We start from the raw sequence: 7,743 nt of genomic DNA, 5'->3' as shown, positions 1-7,743 counted from the left end.
ACTCGGGATACTTATAAGATACTACCATGATTTTTTCAGATTTTTTGGTCCAAAAATAAATTAGGCCAAAAACCGGCCTTACCGACCCTCCCCCTTTAGTAACAAATATATATAACTGTAGTGATTGGTCAGAGGAATATTTACGTTTTCTGCAAGGGCTAGGTATGAAATTTGCATCTTTACCATCAAATATCTCAAAAACTTTCACTCACGCAAAAAAATTGGATAGGTGAAATTTGTATTTTGACTAGGTCTACAACTTTTGTTAATATTAATTTTTTCAGTTTTCAATGGTTCCCCAGATAAACGTGAATCACCCGTTTTTCGTGATGATTTTATACCTTTGTTTTGATTTTCTACTGACACAATCTTCATTGTGAATACTTTTTTCTGGTCTGAAATTTAAAAAAAATGATTAAGCGATTATAAGAATTTTCTACAGGATATAGGAAATGCCAAATCTCTGACATATCATGGCTACTTCACCAGATTTGGAACGTTCTGTACTGAGCAAAATCGATGTACAGACTATGGACCCTTTCATCTAAAAGTTTCAGGGGCTTAATGGCCCAACTATATATCATCCGAGTACGGTGCAGAATTATCTCAAGGTACTATGAAGAGTCGTAAAGCGACTACATTTCGCTGAAGACGTACGTTGAGAAAAGTTCTCAATTATTAAAGTTCAATTTCGTTCCAACCTGCACCATAGAAGTGGAAGTAACCTCGACACTTTATCGCTTTTGTTGATGCCAAAATCACGAAATTACAGATAAAGGTCGTTAGCTAACTTTCGGCACGAAACTTCTACCATCTTCAAGAAAACTGTATTTCAGCTGATATAACCCTGCTAAAAGAAAAAATATAGACCCTCCTAAAAATAATCGATTGGGCACGATTAATAACCATTAGGAGCAATCAAAAGTTGAATCAGTTCAAATTGTTTCTGATTGTGTCAATTGTTCCCAATCGGATTGAATTGAGTAAATGCACTTGCATGCAATACTCTCTCTGCAGTTTTCGTTTGAAACACACATGACGCGCACGTGTTTATTGGTTTGATATTAAATTTTTAGTAATGTAACACAAATTTTCAGGTAAAAAAATGTAATTTTTAGGCGGTATACTGAATGAAAAGTCAAAAGTATATGGGTTAACAACATGTAAAAATCATGCTGTTTAATGATGTGACAGTGATGTAGTATGATTACCAAGTAGGCAGTTTGATTTAGCGGGTATATTATTGTAAAACGTTTATTCACTTCTTTTTAAATTCATATTGTTGAAATTTGTTTGTTTGAAAGAGAAAAATACCGCTTGTAAATAATTAAGGGAAAATCCAAATGCTGCAGTGAAAACTTAACCTCTAACTCGGAATAATGGATACCCAATTGAAAACGATTGGAAACATTATAGAAGGTAGGATAGCGCCAATATTTTGAGACTCAGACTAAATAAATTATAGGTAACTCATGAAATTTTTAGTAGAAAAACTAATCCAATCCTTTTAGGTTTCTTGCAATATAACAATTTTAAAATTATAAATAAGTTTTATATAAATTCTTGAAAATTTGTAGTTTGGAATATTTAGAACATTCAATTTTGAGTATTTCAAATAATTTGGTTTGCAATAACTAATCATGAAATGCTTTTATTTGAAAAGTTTTAAATTCTTAATTTTATAGTATGAGATTAATTTAGGTTTTATTCTGTTCAAAATTGAATTGAATACGTGCGTGGTTCATCGAAACAATTAGTTTTCCTCCCATGGGCACAGACATTTTTTAGATTCTTTCCTTCCTGAAACATTGTGATTAATGGCCACATATTTCTGTAAATTTGTTCTAATTTTGTATTTAATAGTCTGAAAAAAGTTTATTTTTGGTCTTTATATCCAGTTGTCATTCTCATAATTTCATAAAATCTTATGTAACCGTATGGACGTTTTTCGACATTTTAGCATATCAAAGAATAAGAGTTCAATTTTTAATTTACGAATCTTTTGAAACTTTGAGTTTGAAATGCTAAAATTAAGAAATTATAAAGTTTAAACGTAAGCAGTTTAGAAGACTGAATTTTAAAATTCTATTTTTGAGGTCTGCATTTTTAATCATTCAAATCAAATCGAAAAAATATTTAAAATGTACATTTTTCATGCTTAGATTTCACATGGTATAATTTTAAATTAAACAAAATTAAAGGCTTCTGAATCCATATTGTAAAATTTCAAATGGTTTATTTATAAAAATTCTCTAGAAGGCTTGTAATTTTTACATATATTACTGAACGTTTGAACTCGAAATCGCTGTTTTAAATGTTTTAATTAAATATTTAGAAAGCTCAGTGATAAGAAAATTACTTCCAGTTCGATTGATTTAATTTGCAATTTAGTCTTAAATACTTTAAATAACAAAATTTTCAGCTTTGAAAAATTAAATTTTGAATTTGATTGACTATTGTAAAATTTTTTTAACCAGGAAATTATTCCAAATTATTCTTCGATTTTAGTGGCTACCTTGCGAATAATAGAAAAAGTTCGTTTTACGTCAATCATTAGTGGTAAAAGTGAAGTGATACTCTAAGGATTACCGAATATAACGTCAACGACATTAATGTAAATTTACTATTCAATTAAGAAAGAATTTTGTCCATCATTTTGAGTACTAATATTTCAATGAAGTAGAAATTTATAAGATTGAATTAATAAAAACTTTTATTATTATCAGATAAATTTATTTGTGAATAATTACGAATAATTAAAAATTGAGACCTCTTTCTGACAAAACGTATTTTATCTCTAATAATATATTTTAATTGTTTAAATTTATTCAATCGATAACAGCCTGGTATTTTTAAATAATAAAATAATACTTTAATCGCATTTCTGAAGTTTCAAGTTTCTAAATTATTCTCTTAGATTTTTTTAATCTTAACCGAACTTAAAAATTTATAACCATTTATAAAATTTTCACTAAAAAAAACAAAGCGCATAATGAAAAGAACAATTTTGCCTTATTATTACCAAATCAATCCTTTTATTTGTATCTTGTATCTAATTTCATATCTTTAACATAAAATACTATTAGCACATTTTTTCGTAGAACCACTTTCATCCGATAAGAATGATTTGCAAAGTGTTTATTTAGTTTTTTTCATGATATATACTGATTTAAATTTATATTATTCAAACAAAGTTATATATTAAATAATTACCCCCAGACAAAAGCGCTGCCATCACGTGGCATTAACTTGTAACTTAATTTTAGTTACTTTACAGTTACTTCTTTTATTTTGTATTCCAAGTTCCAAAAATATATTACTGTTCACTTGACGAAATATCTGTCTAGTTTTTTAGGTACTAAACCTATCTCTGCTTTTTAAAAATATTTTGATGAGTTTTTAATATTTTTATTGTAATGATGTAATAATAATCAATAATTTTATTAATCTTGTATTAATTATTTTCATTTTTAAATTTAAAAATTAAGGAAGAGAAAAAACTAACTTTTTAGGCAATGTGAAGTTACTTTATCTAGTAACTGTAACTAGTTACAAATACAAGTAACGTAAATGTAACTAGTTACTTTTTTTGTTAAGTAACATAACTTTAAGTAGTTAACCAAAAAAAAAAGTTACCCAACACTGATCACAACCTCTACCGCTCCCCCTCCATTTCATTAAATCTTTTAATTCTCTTTTCTTTTACTCAAGAACACCATCTACCCCTTCTCCTCTATTTCATCACACCTTTTAACCCCCTCTTTATTTGCTTCAACTTCCATTTATGTATTCCCTTTATGTCAGCATACCCTTTATGTTACTCCCAATTCCTATACCATTCTTTTTGTTTGTCTTCAATACCCTATATCTTTAATCCTATCCTGAACAATTTTCTCCTTCTTGAGTCTACCCTATTCTCTTATAAAATGCCCTCCCCCTCTTATCCTAATTACTATTTTTATTAGCCGTTGGCCTGGTAAGAGCCTTATGAACGCCATATTGACAGTATAAGTGAGAGTCGAAATATGGCTTCTAATTGAAGCTCCTACACGGAAAAAATTCATCTGTAAAAAAATCACGAACTTTTTACTAGGTCTCGGATACGGGATAAAAAAGCAAATATTAAATCCTTATTTCTATGAAAAATGTATGGATACATTTGTAACTTTTTATGAACAGTTCGAATTTCCTACGAACAGTTCCTGAAAATTTTAGACTAAAATATAAAAAGGGAAAATTTTTATTGGTGGGATTTATTCTTTATTTATTTATAAATTCGCACAACTCTGAGGGTTTGAAACCCTCGGAACTGATGACTCGACAGTTTCGAAACATAAACCATAAGTACGTAAACACGCGTAGCCATCGAGGCTGAAGTATGAAGTATAATGAAAATTCTAGCCAATCATACGACGAACTCACACTTAAGTCCTAGTTCCCAGATTTGTCGGTCAAGCTCGTGAGTGCTCTGTGAAACTTTACCCAATCACTCATAATATTTTTGTAATTATTTACAGGAAAAAAGTGATGAACGGTTATAGACTTGTCATATCGAATTCGTCAATTCTTTCACAAAATTCTCAGATATTTTACGAAAATACATCAATGTCTAATGAATTTTTCTCATATCTGATACATATGTATACATTTTTTCTGTGTAATTTAGCCACTCCTAAACAAATTTTCATTCTGATTTGCATCTGTATAAGTTTCAGCCCCTACATAGAAGGTCTCGCCTCTATGTTCTTGAGTTTTATGTACTAATGTCACCTTTGATCTTCCATATTCTCCGCCGAATTTTTAAATTCTCTTTTAAAGCTCTTAAATTTTAACGCGCAAATGCGACGTCGTTGCCTCGACGCCTGCGCCCTCGTAACATATACTTTGTTGTTTCCTCTAACCTCCATCACCACAGTTTGTGAAAGCATCCGTTTTAGTAGTTTGAAGTGATACATATTAAATTAATAATATCGAAGTGGTTTCAAGAGAAACGAAGTTTGATCTGTTGGTTGGATGATTAGAAACAAGACGTTATTTAATTTATCAATAAATCCTAAGAAAACTCGAGAAGTAGGATGTGTAGCTATATTAAAGTCAAGTTGCATGAAAACGAAGAAGACTATTCAATTACAAGTTTTTTTTTCTAAATGTTTTAAATAGACAATTCTCGAAACATATGGTTCATTTAAAGCGAAATACTCATCAACCGGGAAAACAAAAAGTCGTTCCCCGATTGATTTAAAATTATTTAATAGATTACTTGGCAGAATTTTAAATTTTGCAAATAAAAATCTTCAGAAAAAACCCCGTTTTATTATTTAATTGAATAGATTTTGAAAAGTAAACAATATCTCAATGCACATATGGCGAAAAATAATTTTTTTCAAGTAATTGAAACATTTAATTTTGTCGAATGCAATTGACATTATTGTTTGGCCCTCGCCATAAAGCCATCTTAAATTTCCCCCACATTACCTCAAACTATTTGAGCAATTAGGTATTTGGGCCTCAAATACCTGTTTCAAACAAAAGAAATAATGCAAATAAGCGCAAAGGTTTCAAAAATAGTTCAAAAGGACCCAGGTGCAAACAAAAAAAAACTTCGAAAGACGCTGTCAGAGACGTAAGAAGGAACTTTATAAGAAAAAAGTACGAAAGATAAAAATATTTTATATTAAGTTTTTTCTGTACCCCAAAAAAACACTGCAATTTAATTACCTTGGATTTTGAGGAAACAGATTTTCTTTTCACGTACATCATTGAAAAATGAACCTTCATTGGAAATATCGTTTAATACATATGTAAAGATATAAAATGTTTTTAAGCCGCCATGGTAAAAAAATTAACATAATTTTGAATTAAAATTATATAAAAGTTTACTATACGTTATTAATACGAACAAAATTGCATAGGGTAATAGGACTAATTTTTCAAGGTTCAAATTCATTAAACTTTCACTATTTTGTTATCCAGAATTGATGTTTACTATTTACACACACACACACCAACCGCGGTCAGGCATCCAATAGAGGAAGAGCGATGCTTTATGACCAGGAGAAACATCAACGCCAAGGTTTCTCTCAAGCCTAAAGATCTGGCTGAAATGGATGACGAGCTTCGTGGGCATTTTTCCGAAGAATCCGACCTCTGAGCTATCAATTATTGCGTGTATAATGCAGCGAGAGCTTTGGCCGATGCGAACCGTAAAATAAATCCAACGGTTGATCATAAGACCAAAAGACGAATGCATCAATTTGCCATAAAGATAGGCTGGGCCAGACAGTACGCGTCCCGCATTCAGTGTGTGATTGACTACATCACATCTGGCAGGAATATTACCGCCAAGGTTTGAAAGTTCGCGCGCGAACTCCCGACCCGTTATCACAAACTTAACAACTCAAAACTGCTGACCATCATGCAGCATATTGTTGATGATGCTGTGTGATGCCCTCAAAACACCTGATCAAGAATGCCCACCCATCACTACCGAGGAGGTGAAAAAAGTATTAAGAGGGATGAAGAACTATTCTGGACCGGGACCAGATTGTATCAAAACCTTCTGGTGGAAGAAGTTTCCTTCAACGCATCAGCATTTGGCCCGTATTTTCACCTCATATTTAAAGTCGGAAGAGCCGATTCCGGAGTGGTTTGTGGAAGGGCGCACAATACTCCTGCCGAAAAAAGGCAACTTAGCTGACCCGAAGAAGTACTACATCTAGCTCTAGGGATTGTCGAACGATATATTAAGGAAATTGGAATGGAATTTGGGTTAGACAAATGCGCCAAGGTTTATTTGAAGCGAGGAAAACTTAATGGCATCCCTGAAGTTCCTGAGCTCGTTGATAGAAGCGCTATACGACACCTTTGCGCTCGAGAGAGTTATACATACCTGGGCGTGCCACAGAGTCGCATTCAGGATGTTACATCTATAAAGGATACTCTCAGAAGCAGATACAAACGTCTCATCCGGCAAATTTGGTCTTCAGAACTGTCGGAGAGGAACAAAGTATCTGCAACGAACATGCTTGCCGTCCCGGTAGTACTCTATTCATTTGGAGTCGCGAAGTATTGAGTCTTGAAAGTCCTCACAACAGGATTATTCTAGGTACAGCACAAAGAGTCGCAAATGGAAGAGACCCTCTTCTTAAAATGGTCAGGAATCACGAAGAAGTGGGCAAAGAAGCGTTTATGTACAAAGCAACGAAGAAAGCTGCTGAAACGCTCGGACTCAACTTCAGTATTAGGGCTGAGAAAAATGCATCAAATCTTATCTGTCTCGACTTCGAGAAGCGAAAAATGTTCGTTATCGAATTTTCGACACCAGTTGACAAAAACATTATAGTCATTCCGTATTTTTATAGTCATTCCGTATTATGCCATTCCGGGCAACGATTGTGCCCGAGATATTCTGTTAAACTAATCGTCCTTACCGTCGGCGCTCTTGGAGGTGCCAAGCTTTCACTCGTTAATAGCCTGAAAAGCATCCCTGCGTGTCAACAGTATTCTAAAACATTGCGGGAAAAATTCAGAAGGCGGTAGTCCTTGGATCGCTCCGTGTTCTCAGGGTGTACGAAACTTTTGCCGGATCTTCGTATTGATTTCGTTACAGACTGTAACCAACTATCTCACGATCGTGAGACGTGGTTGTGGCTGAAATTTTACCGTGATTTCGCTGGGAGCGTGTGCAATTTTCCAGATTAGCACCCGCTCCCGGTGAAATCCTACGATGCTCCTTATGACAAA

The sequence above is a fragment of the Belonocnema kinseyi genome, chromosome 1, assembly GCF_010883055.1.
Source record: "Belonocnema kinseyi isolate 2016_QV_RU_SX_M_011 chromosome 1, B_treatae_v1, whole genome shotgun sequence".
Classification (NCBI taxonomy): Eukaryota; Metazoa; Arthropoda; class Insecta; order Hymenoptera; family Cynipidae; genus Belonocnema; species Belonocnema kinseyi.
Note: the sequence above shows the minus strand (reverse complement) of the source record.